Raw genomic sequence first — 13,507 nt, 5'->3', positions numbered from 1 at the left:
CAGAAAAATGATAGAAAAATAGGTAAAAACAAAACTTGTGTATATATAACAAAGATCTAGCTGGAGCTTTAGAGAACTAAAAACCAAACCCCGTGTATCAACAGGGGTTGATGTGTCAGCCTGTCCTTTCCAAACCAGATCTGAGTGAGGAGCTGTCCTGGGGAACAGCAAAGCAATGTTTTCAAAGTTTCTTTTTTCCTTCCCGCCTCAGAAAATCCGGGACTCCAACCTGAATGATTGTTTCATGCTAAATAATATTAGCATTTAAATGGCCCAGCATTGTAGTTAACAACAGGGTGAGAGTAATAGGAGGATGGCAGCGCTGGGTTCACACCTCTGTCCCTGGCCCTTGGTCTGGAGACCACTGCCTCCTCCTACCCTCGACCATGTACACGGGAGGCAGCATGTCTGCCCCTTTGTTCGAGATTTTTGCCAGGATAGTGAAGATCCCACTGCAGCTATAAAAAGCCAAAATTCTAGCTTTGTGTTTAGGTTTTGCCTACAACCATGTACAAGCTCATGTCTTCTGCTTGAGATATTGCTCTGATCAAGTAACTCACAACAAACTGCTTGAAAATCATTTTTATGCTTAATTTTATAAGCTTGACTTGCTTTTGCCTATAAGGAGACTACAAAGACTACACGTATACTCAGGTGTCCTTATTGTCACAGTTGATATGTTGCCATGGAGGAAGGCTGTTAATAAGAGGACATTAAATTAGATCACCTCTGTGCGCATTTATCTGCACCCAGCGCAGCTCCAGTCTTAAGGAGAAGGAGTTCTTGTGGGAAAGCAATTAATAGATGCAGGTGCACAGAAAAAAATGCATTTCTTATACACCTCTGAAAGATGCAGATGGTATTCAGGCGTATGCTGCTCCTTGGCATGCTAATCACTTCACCAGATTTCACAGATACAAAGTGATTTATCTCACACAATTTTATAATTAGCAATTTTTTTCCAGAGTTGTCTTCAGAAGATAACAGAGATGCAGTTGTTTAAGCATGTAAATCATTTGCAGTTTGAGTGGAAGCCTGCTAAAGACATCATAGTCTTGTCTGATGCAGTGTGTCCCACAGCAGTCTGTTGGTTAAAAAAGGTATCCTGATTCCAAAAAAATCCTGAGGTCTTGGTGCAGCTAAGAGTGGTGAGGGCAACCAGGGAAAGATTTGTGTGTGTGATTAGCAGGGGAAAAAGAAGTGTGCATTTAAAAGAATAGGAATCTTCTGAAACATGGACAGGAGTCCATAAGAAGAAGGGTCTTTGTGTCAGTGAGAACTTCCTGTCTCAGATCTATGGCAATGAAGATGAGACATGGATGAAATCTAAACCAGATCCTCAATGCAGATAGATCCAATGCTTTTGTGTCTTTCTGTCACATCTTTAGCAGCATCTCAGCCCATAATATGTGAGTGTAAAGCACTGGCAGAAAAATTAATCCCATAAATGTGCAGCTGACAGGCTAAAGCAGAGGACTGTTATCCCAGCGCAGGCACCTCATGAGTGTGAGCTGGGAGCAGATGTGATGGCCATAGCTGGCCGAGAAGTGTGCGACAGTGACTGAGCACGTAGCTGTTCGTTCCGGGTTTCTAGATAACATAGGGAGCAGTAACCCCTGGCCCAGAGATCAAAATATCAGATTGTGATAGTCATGTCCTTAATTATGTATTTTTTAGTAAACAGGACCTGAGCACTGTTTTACGTGACAGTGGCAGCCACGGAAAGTGGACGCAGTGTATCTGTGAGGAGAGGCCCTGTGGAACATCTCACCTATGTGGGGGTGACCAGTGGCTTCCCAGCCCTGGGAGCAGGGGGCTGTGGGGTGTCCAGCCTGCAGATCAGATCAGGGATTGGGCCAAGTGGTGCTAGCTTGACATTATTACAAAATTAATAATTAAATGAATATATAATTAATACATAGTGGCTATCCAAGGACCCAGTTAACTCACTAAAATGGAGGAAGATGGTTTTAGGGGAAAGGTTTTTTTTGTTTGTCTGTTTGTTTTCCTTCCAACTTGAAGGAGTTAAATTTGCTCCTGGAATGGGCAGAGCAGGGCAGGATCTGGCCCTGGGAGCAGGACCCTCCTTGGTGAAGGCCACCCCTGAGCACAGTGCCCCGGTGCCCAGGCGCCTCTGGGAGCTGTTTCATGTATGGATTTCCCTCCTTTTGATTCCGTTAACGAGGTAGGGAGACTGATTATTAGCCTTTTGAATCTCTGACCAATCAATTCCTAGTCCGTGACAATGATTAGCACTTATTTTGCTTCATGGAATGACAGATGAAATATTTTATAACAGGAGGAAATTGCCCTCAGTTTGAAAACAAGAAAATTGAACCCCAAGGTCACCAGAATGACAAAGTCAGGTACAACACAAGGTTGTATGTATATGTGGTAAAAACTCACATAATGAACTGTGAGCTCAGTAAGAAATGGAATAAACTGTTTATTCTAGAAGTAAAATCAGTAGATTATGAAAAAAAAAAAAAAAAAAAAAAAAACTTAATTCATACCAAATACATAAATTACACAGTAAGAGCATTTAAACAATGAGCAAATATAACGGGTACAACTGATTTAGGTATCTATGTTTCCCTAAAAAACAGTGATTTTTTTAATGCTTCTTGGACTTCTAAGTTTCTTAGGATGTGTACTTAAATTAACTTGGTATAAATGAAATGTACAGTATATTTTCTGAGGTTTTGTGACAAAGGAGAATTAATTAATAGCAACTTTCCTTACTTTCTCTGCTCAGGCATAATCCAGTCAAAATCTGTACAATAAATTTTGCTTCTGGGCTGAAATCCTGTATGACAGCTTGCAGCCCAGAGCGAGATTTCAGAGATGAGCCATGTAAGCCCTGAAAATAGGAGCTGATAATGATCACAATCACTGACCAACCTTTAACTATGCCTGCACTAGTGTGTGTCACTATAATACAATTTTGTATGTTAAACAACAGATGTCAAACAGAAGAAAGGAAAGAGGCCTTTGCTTTTCTTCTGTTGTGGACCTTGTTCTTCCAAAGCAGCCATTTTTTCAGTTGCCATGACAGTGTTAATAGGAGTTTATCATTTTCCCATGCCTGCTGCATACTAATGAGGGATCAATTCATGAATGTTATCTGTAAGGCTAAGAAGGGTCCAGCACCACAATCTCGGGTGCATTCAGTGCTTAGCGTGGCACCCCTGTCCACAGTCCTTTGGCTGCAGCATAGTGTTGCACAGAGCAGGGTTTCTGCTTCTCACCTTTTATTTGTGGCAGGATCGGGATATGCAGCAGACCGACTGAATGACGGCATTGACCAAAAAGTTTGACTCACTATTTCCTGGTTTGTCATGGGGAAAAACAGCTGTGAAGTATTCACAAAGATAAGGGAATGGCTTCAGATGTGAGTCAGAGGGAAAGCCGAGATTTCTTTCATTTGGGCATAACTTTGGGAGCTGGAAACTTTTAAGTTTCTGGTATTTGAGCACTTCATTTTAGGTGGCCAGTAAAAAAGCAAATCACACCTTATGCAGGAAAGCACTGGGGCCTCAGATCATGCATTTCAGCAGTGTATTGTGTGCTGTGGGATTGATCCTGCCCCGCCAGCCATTTTCCTCAACTCCCAGTGATGAAAATAGATGAAGAAACCCAGAGATTAGGAACTGATTGGAGAATTGGTAGAGGTGCAGTTAAGCAATGATAAGCAGTTCTTCTCTAAAAGTTAAGGAAAATACTGCAAATTCCACGCTGCAAAACAGCATAGCAGCATACACTGGAAGAGCTCTGGAAAACCACATAAAGGTTTTGGGATTTCTTTCATTCATCAGTTATCAGTTGTGCTGGAAAATAAGCTTTTGAATTAATGATTATTCATAATTATGTTATATTATAGGTAACAAACAGAGAGCCAAACAAGGTCTTTCATGAGCTACATAAGAATTTGCAAAGACATTTTTTATCATCATATTTTTCATGCCATTGATTCCTATTTGTAAATCTTTCAGCTGTTTCCTTTGTGAGTTCTGGTCATATATTTTTGTTTGTTTGTTTGTTTTGCTGCTTTGGCTTTCCTTATAAAAAAAACAAAGAAGTGAGGGGACAGAGGTTTTCCCTTTTCTCCACACCCATCACCCCATCAATTATTTAAAAAGAAATCTTAAGGCATTTTGGGCTTTTCTTTTTTTGTTATTTGCAGTTGTTCTTTTATCATTATCTTCAGGAAGCAGCATTACCATGTTGCAGATAAGAGGCACATCCAGATGTGCATATCAAAGGATGAACAACTACTTATTAAGAAAAACTTCTTTTACGCCAAGCAAGGTTCAAAGGAATAGTAAAGTCTATGGCATAAGCGACAAAACTGTCTGGCAATCCTGTGCATTGTCAACCTAATGCACAGAACTGGGAGTGAAAACACTTTCATCAAAAAGAAATGGTGGCAAAATGCATGTAGAAAGAAGAAAAGGCACTCAGCTTAAAGGGCAAACACCCTTCTAAGCAGTGACAATATTAGCCATTCTCTTAATGCCTGTGCAATTAAATATATATATATAAAGAAAAAAAAAAAAAAGTTGAAGTACCTTTTTTGAAATATGTTTTTTTGTATATATAAATTAGTTTTAACAGAATGTTCTGAAAGTGTTTAAAGTCTTTCATGCCTATATCAAAAGATTTGTGTTACACCCACTTTAACTATACAGAATATTTATTCATTTAGGTGAAAGGCAGATTAAGAGACTTGTGTTCTTGTTTGTGTGATACTGGGAAATGTATGAGATTGCAATGAATGTACAGCAGCATATTCAGGTATTACTTGTTATCTACAAAACAGATTGTGTTTGCTCTTTAAAACAAAAGGAAACATATTTAATTGGATGTGGAACTGTGCAGCTCTGTAATCATGGCATAGGTTGGAGTTTGGTCTGGATTTGGAGTGATCTTAAACAGGGTGATCCCTTCTCCAGGATCCACTGAGTACAAGTAGTGCCATGGGTGCCCCTGACTCTGCCTTGCTGAATGAGCACAGCACACAGACAAGGTGATGTCAAATTGTTTTACTGATAAATTGGCTGCAAACACACTTTTTTTTTCTTTTTCTTCCCCACCTCATAATAAGCCACAGACAGGGCAAGAAAACTCCTCCTCCTTTCTTTGTGGTTGCCTATCACAGGCGTAAGGGGGCTAGGAGAAGATTTAAGGAAGTGCTGCTCCTTATTCACTCCCAGGATTTGGCCACTGATACAGTGTTTTATTTAGCACACTCAACTTAAACTGGAGCTAAAGTAATGAATTCACCTCCATTTTGTGTTCAATATTGGAGGTTTAAATTTGCTAAAGCAGGTGAAAAATCAGTTTGTTTGTTTGCTTGTTTTTCTTTTTTTTCTTTGTTTCACTGCATTCAACCAAAAGGTTGGGAAGATGTCTGAAAGGAGGGACTGTATTATTGGGTGGAATCACTGTTTTCTGACAGTCTCTGTCAGTGCAATAGCTGGACTCTGAATGTCCAAATTGACATGCCACATTTAGGGCCTGACGCATGTAAAATTGCTGTTGGGGTTCAGAAGTCCAAGATTTGCTTGGGGGGGGATGTGTGTTGAGGTGAGCAGAATACGCTCAGGAATCATCTTGCAAAGTGCTGGGTGAAGCTCAGATACATACATGAAGCTCAGATACATACAGAACAGACGTATTGTTCACAGCTATTTGAAAGACCTTTTAACAGATTGATTGTTTGTAATCAATCTTTCATTGTGAGTAAATTGAAATAAAATCATATTCAGATTCCCATCCAGGCAACAACAGAAAATATGATAGTTTAGCACCTGGCACAATCATTCCAAGTTCCCAAGTTTTTGTTTTTTTTTTTAATTTTTTAGCTCTGTTGAAAATATGAGATTGCATAATGCATTGCAGTTTATATAACATCTTCACATGGCTTTACATTATAATTTCACATCAGTTTTACCTCAGAGTTTCTAACAGGTCAAGTAACCTTCTGATTTCATTTAAAGTTGCCATTATTCTCTCCTGAAAGGGAAAATCTAGCTCTTGTTTGGACAGCTTTGGTAACTCCAAAGGAAAAATTGGGCATTATAGTGAATACAAAAGATTCACTTTCCATGCATTAGGCTTTTCAATTGCTTTCTTAATGCAAAGTTGGACAGGAGAGTATAGGCAAGAAAAAAAAAGATCATTTTGTGTCCATGGTCAGATGTCAATATTGACAAAAATAAATGGAATGTAACAATAGATTCTTGCAAAGATGAAGGTCATATGACCAAAATGTCTAACTAGACCTTGCACTATAGCTGTATCTTGCTGTTTGTGAAAAATGATTGTTGTTTTGTTGTGTTTTTTTCCCCCATAGTTTAAAACATGCAAAAAGAGAGCACATCTAGAATTTTTAAATTAGCCCACTTTAGGCAATAATATTGAAGGCAAATCAGAAATGAAGTACTTAGAGAATTAAAAATTAAAAGAAAAATAAAAAGCCTTGGAAGGTCAAGAATGTCCATCCCATTGAGGTCTGTGCACATTATTCCCCTCTGCATTTTTCCAAATTTCTTTCTTCAAAACTTCGATGATGCAAGCTGCTGCCTCTGCCCTGGGGGAATGGGCTGAGTTCCAGTTTGTATATTGACTTAATTAGTGATAGTCTGAAGGGTCATTGTGTCTTAAACTGAGAGTTTTCTTCACTTCAGATTTTCTTGCCAAAGTCAAACTATTTATGAAATCAGCCTTTGAGATTCTTCTGTTTTGTTGTTGTTGTTGTTGTTGTTTTTCTTAGTTAACATCATTGTTTTAAACTTAAAATACAAAGAAATTACTTAGATGCTGTTCAGCATTCAAGCCTTTTCCCCTAGAGATATTTCCTAATTGTGGCAGCAAAACGTAGCCCTGCATAGCAGTTTCAATCTGGCTGAAATGTATGTCTGTGTAGATAACTTCTGACCACATCTGTAGTATCACTGAGAGGAGTGAACAAAGATTACATGTCAAGCAAAACCAGCTTTGGTTCACAGAGGTAATAGAAAACTTCATTCATATTTACAAATTATTTGGGCCCTTTGGTTCAGACACTCTTAAGAATTTTGAAGTGTCGTAATTTATTTAGTATACAAGTTCAATTTCTCTCCTTAGTGCTGTAGCATCTCTTGTCGTTGCTGTTCCTACCTCTTTTTCTCTTATTATATAAAGGTCTATAATACAGGCATCACTTGTTTATCTGAATGCTTGGATATCTCCTGCGAGACTAAAAGATAACCTTTTAGATCCCTGTTGTTCCCAGTTCTGAAATATAGATAGATACACAATGTAAGCCAATTTTTAAAAAGGACTTTAACTTGTGGCTGATTTAAAGATTTGATGAAAGCTATTTTCTCAACATGAAATATTTTTTAAAAGAAAACTACTCAATTTTTATTACCACTAAAGTCTGAAAAGTTCCTTGTGTCTTGTCTTGTATGTGAAAAAATCGACCATCAGCTTAATTCCTGAAGACAAAGCAGTAGGCAAAGGTTTCCTAACCATAGCGTTGTCCTTCCAGAGTACAGAACAGCCCCACCAAGTTTGTTTCAATTACACTGCCATTTCCTAACTGAATCCAAAATATTCCTTCAAAAGGCTCGTCTGGTTGAGGGTCATGATCATAGGTGGAAGGTCAGTTAGTCATTTGCTGAGACATTCACTTCTCACTCTAATAATCTTTCATACATCTCAAAGGAATGCAACAGTTTATGCCAGAAGTCGGGGAGGTGGATGGGAAGACGGTAAAAGCATTTATAAATTTATATAAAACACATTTCTTCAAATACAGTAAGTATCAGTTTTTCCTCTTCTTTTCTGCTGTGAAAAGGAGGCTGTTTTCTCACCTCCAGAAATGAAGGAGCTACATTGCTCCCAAGAACAAGAAGCTTCTGTCCAGCCCAGGCAGGGTCTGCCTGGAGGCTTAGGTCAGCGTGCATATATTTGCTGGTTACATGCACATACATGTGCATACAGTTGTGCTGGTTTTATTGTCCTAGTATAGGTATCCTCATGACATACAGAAAAAAAGACTGTGGGAAAGATCCACCTGAAAATTCAACAAAAAAAAAAACAACGTGTGCATCGTTAACCAGTGTCCTTATAGGCAATGTCATTCAGGCTACAAGGGGATGCTCCAAACTGCTACCTCCTCTCGGACCACCAACCGGACCTCAGATACTATTTTAACAGTGCTGCTAATTAATCATTTTGGGTAGAAAAGAGTGCCTGGTTTCATCCCTGATGGGAATCTTCGATGGGAAATTTCCAAGTACTGTCAATTTTAATGCAATACCAACAGGCTTTTCAGACAGCTTCATTTCTCTGTTTCTGAATTTGAATAGTAACACTACGGGAAATTCTTATTCTAAATGCGACCAGTCTGGCTTCTGGATTGCAGTAAGTGAGCCTGGTGCTTATCTGATCTTGGTGTAAATACTATGTGTCTGTCCTGGACGCCAACCAGGCTGTCACTGAATGACAAAAGAAAAGCATGTTAAATAGATGGTAAAATAAACTATTTATCAGATGCAAATAGCAGAGGAAAAAATTCTAGTATACTGCTTGTTGTCCTGGAAAATGGAAACTGTCTCAATGTTTCAGTTTTCTCATGTAGGTAGATTAATAATTATATTCATTTCACTTTTTTTTTCTCCTCACATGCAATACTTTGTAAAGTTTGTTAGATGAAAACTGCTAGAAAAGATGTCAGATATTAGTACCAATATATCAGTATTGGCTTTGTTGCTGAAAAAAAAAAAATAATACTGACTTCATAAATCTATAGCTTATCTATACCATAGATTTATCCACAGAAAGCAGATTTTGGTTCCTCTAATAGAAAATATATGGGCTGATTTCCTCCTCATGATTATCAGCAGCAGACAACAAAAGAGTTCTCCACAGTGTTTCTGAGCATGAGTTTGATGATGAGGTGTGAAATGTTTCAGTGATTTGTTTTGTGTTTGTTCCTTTCATTTCTAGATCACTCATGACAAATAGCGATGTATCAGCAGTACGAGACAATTTACCACTGCATGAGCTAAAAGGTGAAAAATGTTCCATACATTTTATATCTCTTTTGTAGTCACTATACTGCACTAAAGATGACCATGGGTCACAGTGCTTGTACTCAGCAGAGTTTATGTGTTAATAACTTATTCGGATGATCTCACCTTATTTATTTTAGGGTCCTTAGATAAGGATGACTGTTGCCTGGGCTTTCTTCCATAACAACCCCTTTCTTGACATGATTCAAAAGAAAACAACCTGGGCTGAAGTTTTTTTTTTCCCCTTCTCAACTAAATGGATTTTTCCTTTGTTTGTACATGACAATTGAGGGGGGGATTTTACGCTTAGACTACTCATGTGACTAAGTCACACGCACACCAGCCACAAAAGGAGCTTTGCCATGTTATGTGTAAATCTCCATTAATTGAGAAAATAGGAAACTTTTACGTGACTAGTATGTTGTTCACAAAAATTAACTTATTATCTATCTCAAACCACAATACAATCAAGGTCAAAACAACTGGGCAAAAAAAACATTGTGGTCATGCTGTGGTACCTACAGGAATAGCCAGCGTTAGTATTGTCAGTATCTAGTTCTCATATCATAAGGAAGTCTTTGTAAATGTAAAGCCTTTTGTTCTGATTTATTCAGGAAAGGAGAGGTGTGTGATAACACAAGCTTTCTGTAGACATTTCTCCTCAGCTAACTCCAGAATTTGTTTTCTGGTCTGACCTAAGTTAGACAGAAGCAGAAGTCTCAGAGATCACAGGTCATTTAATGAATCAGCTGGATATAAGAGGACATCTCTACTTTTAGATTGCAGAAAGGTTTGTAACATGTTCACTTTTTATTTGTAGACTATCCAACTGCATGATATACAGGAAACCTTCATTGCTTTAAATGCCTGTGCACAGAGCAAAAGCTGAGTGAAATGCTGTGGATAGATGTCACCTCCCAGTCTGGGGCCTACTAATGAGGCTGCAGCTCATGGCATCTTGTCCTGCAGGTCCTCTGATGCCCCCACGAGCAGGTTTGGCTTGAGCTGTGCTAGCTCCTGGCTAGCCAACTTCATCCTGAGCTCAGCAGGCTGCAGTGGGAGGCCTACCTGTAACTCCTGTGACTGACCTGAAGGAATTCCTCATACAGAACTTCAGGTACAGATATTTACTTATCTCTGTGTTAGATATGCATACACTCTCTTTAGAGGAAACACCGAGTCCGGTGTTCAACATGGCTTTAAATCTGTATGTAACTGTAGAGACCCAGACTTCATCACAGGCTGTTGCACACCCAAACACGTACACAGACACGGAGCAAGGCTGTCCGATGCCTCCTCCCCTGCCTGTGCTGGTCACCCTGCAATGAGAGTGTGACCAGGAGCACACAGATCTCCACCTGATTGTCTCGCTCAAAGTCCCAGTTGCATGCTTGTGGTCTCATCGCAAATAGACACCCTTGTGTTGGTGACAACAAAGGCTCCAGTTCAGACAAGCTTTGAAATCTGGACAGATTCAGAAGTACATGAGTGTGCAGTAGAGTTTCACGATGTCAGAGGTGAAGTGTTCATCCCAAGGTAGGCCATAATCACATCTCCAATGTAAATACTCTGCATTATTAGTTTAAAAGTTGTCTTCTCTAAGTAATCCCTTTTATATCAACAGCTGCTCTTTCTGTGAGGTTTTCCCAGTAAGCAAATCTCTTGCAGGAGGCAAACACACAAGGACATGGGGACAAACAAGTAAAACTGCCATGTATTTTCTTAATTTGAAGCAAATACTGAGGTTTGTTCCCAGCCCTCCATCTGCAGAAAATACATGAGCTGTTTCATTTCCCACCACATAAAACCAAAAAATAAGAAAATTACTGAAACAGCTTGGCAATCTTCAATTAATATATTAGCATTTTACATTGCTTTTAAGTTAAAACTTTGCAAAAGACAAGCCCCGCTCCGCACAGGTAACCTTCTTGGTCGCCCACTGTAACTCTGCTGTAGGAAGCTGACTGCTAAGGCAAGATTCCCACTTTAATATGATAGGAACCCACCACAATTTTCAGTGGTTTTTCAGGGCTGAAGTACTGCTCTAGTGTTTTAGGCTTATCAGGTTTGTTCTCCCTCTTTCAACAGAGCATTTTTGTTGGCATGCACTTGCCCCCGTGTGCATGGATGGACGTCTGAGCGATGTTACTCTTCCAGAGAAAGAGAAGACCGACTGCTTCAGCCAGGTACCCAGATTTGCCTTCCCTTCCACTTGTGGCACAGATGCCATAGCCAAGCAGTTGTCGTCATTAAGCTGTAAAAGCAGGAGTCCGCATGAGAAGGAAATGGGCACATAAAGCCATCCCTTACAAAAGGCAACACCCCTGAGATTATTCCTGCTTTAAGAGTCTTTCTAATTTGTAAATTGGTGAAAGGAAGCCCAGCTTTTGTACAAAGGTTGGGATAAATCTTTTTACAACAAGCGGCACTAAACCTGTGGCGGGGGCAAGTCCTGTGCAGGTGTGAAAAGTGAGTGCAACCAATGGAGCCACGCGGAATGGTGTCAGCTGAGAGTACAAGCTCTGCTAGAGAGCTGAGCAAATCACAGCCTGGCCTCCAAACAGCTTTGACAGAACAGGTTTTTCTCAATATTGTGGCCAGGGTGGGCAAATCTGAGACAGGCTTCTGTTTTCATGACATGTTAATAATGTTGGAACAAGGTTGAATCAGGTGTTGAAGGTGAAAAATAACGAGTATGTGTTATCCCAAGCAGCCTGTGTCAGTGTCTGCACAATTTCCACTTGCAATGAGTTTGCTCTAACACTTGTGATTGTAATTCATTACCAATGGTATGACACAGTCTGTTTGTGCGTCATCCCCAGTGGGAGCTGCAGGAGACGACATACCCTTCCCTAACTGTATGTTCCCTAAAAAACTGGGGGACCACATCCACCCTACCACCCTTTGAAAATGGAGCTAAAGCATGCTCTTTTGTGTAGGGAGGGAACCAGCGAGCACAGACTGTGGGTAACCACTCCAGCATTCCCACGCATTGCCAAGCACCAGCAAGCCTTGAATTTACGAGCTCAGTCTGAGTTGCAAATTGAACAAGACCTGCTTATGCTTCTTTTGAATTTCCTGGATGCATAGTTTTGATCCTTATGTTTCATTGCGTTAAATTCTTTCTTGTTTGGGACAGTATAAAACTTCTGCTTTCTTTTTCTGCATTAGCAAGAAAGAATCACTTTGTATTCTGGGCGTTTTGCAAAAGAAGTTTAACTGAAATTGTTGTTTATAGTCATAACCGAAAAGCACTTCCTTTCATGTTTCATTTTAAATGCAGCTCTGATGCTCACTAGTAATAAAATACAAACTCATCCTTGCTGTTGCAAAAGTTACTAAAGCACGTAAGCAATTCTGGTGTTTTCTTGTTTCCATTAAAAATGCCCAATGTCCTGTATTTGCATGGTTGCTAACATGATTTAGATTTGGCCTGCTAAGCTCTTTTCAGCATACTGTAGGTCTAATTGTTTGATTTTCCCAAAGAGGAACACCAGCTTTTTCCCTTTCTGTGACAGAAATGCTCCTGCTGTGAACCTGCAGCAAGGCTCAGCTCCCCGGCAGGGCACTGGGGGGGCACTTCCAGCCCCATTTCCTCCACCAGGCAGGGAGCAGGGGGTCCCCAGGACTTCCCCGGCTCTCCTCCTCGGGGCTCTGCCTCATCAGCAGTTGCCAGCTTGCAGCCACACCTGCTCAGGGCCACTAAACTGTTTTATGAGAAAAGCAGCTTAATATCTTCCAGTAAAAATCATTTTGGAGGTTCCCTCCCCCCGAGCCACCCTTTCTTTTCACCCCTGCCTCTACTGCAGGCTCGGTGCAAACCTAATTCCCTGTGAGCACAAACAATCCCATCTCTGTTTTTTATACATTTGGCATAAACATTTCCTGAAGCTCATAAACACCTTTGTCATTTATCAGTGCAGTGAAAGATGTTTATTGCCTAAATATGAAAACTGTGATGGGATTAGTGCTTAAAGAGGCTTGCTGCCTGATCCTGTACGGTGATGTTCTCCAAAGGAGGGGCGACTTTGGGGCCAGGTTTTCATTGTGAATACAGAGGCCCCCACTTTTTAATTACTGGTAGCATTGATTGCAACTTCCAGCATTAAATGGCGAGCACTGTCTGACCAAAGCTCATTTTACAGCAGTTCTGGTATGTACCAAATTGAAGGAGGTAAAAGAAAATGGTCGGGGTGGTGGGGGAGGAAGAGGAGATCTATAACTGGCATGTTAATAAAACTCCAGTTTGTCACTTCAGCAGCACACCCTGAGTGTAATAACTAAGCTTCCTTTCTATACCCCCTATGAGTCCCTTTGTATTGACAGATGCCATTTGTTCATTTACGACGTGATAATAAAAACCTTCAGTTTTACTGAATGTTGTTCTTTTCCTCCCCTGACACTGGGGCACCAAATGGTTTGTACTGCACTCAGCAGGCACTTTT

The 13,507-nt window shown here is 40.1% G+C and overlaps 1 long non-coding RNA gene across 1 annotated transcript in view; it reads left to right on the top strand.

Moving 5' to 3' along the window:
- Window positions 1-12,386, top strand: part of LOC118176513 — a 53,873-nt gene extending 41,487 nt beyond the window's left edge. Inside the window, exons 2-3 of the long non-coding RNA XR_004755445.1 lie at window positions 10,032-10,179; window positions 11,151-12,386. This is a non-coding gene — a long non-coding RNA (uncharacterized LOC118176513). The remainder of the gene's footprint in view (window positions 1-10,031; window positions 10,180-11,150) is intronic.
- Window positions 12,387-13,507: the final 1,121 nt, after the last annotated feature.

Source organism: Oxyura jamaicensis, chromosome 20, assembly GCF_011077185.1.
Source record: "Oxyura jamaicensis isolate SHBP4307 breed ruddy duck chromosome 20, BPBGC_Ojam_1.0, whole genome shotgun sequence".
NCBI classification, from domain to species: Eukaryota; Metazoa; Chordata; class Aves; order Anseriformes; family Anatidae; genus Oxyura; species Oxyura jamaicensis.
The sequence above is the reverse complement of the archived record's forward strand: the minus strand, read 5'-3'. Positions and strand labels throughout refer to the sequence as shown.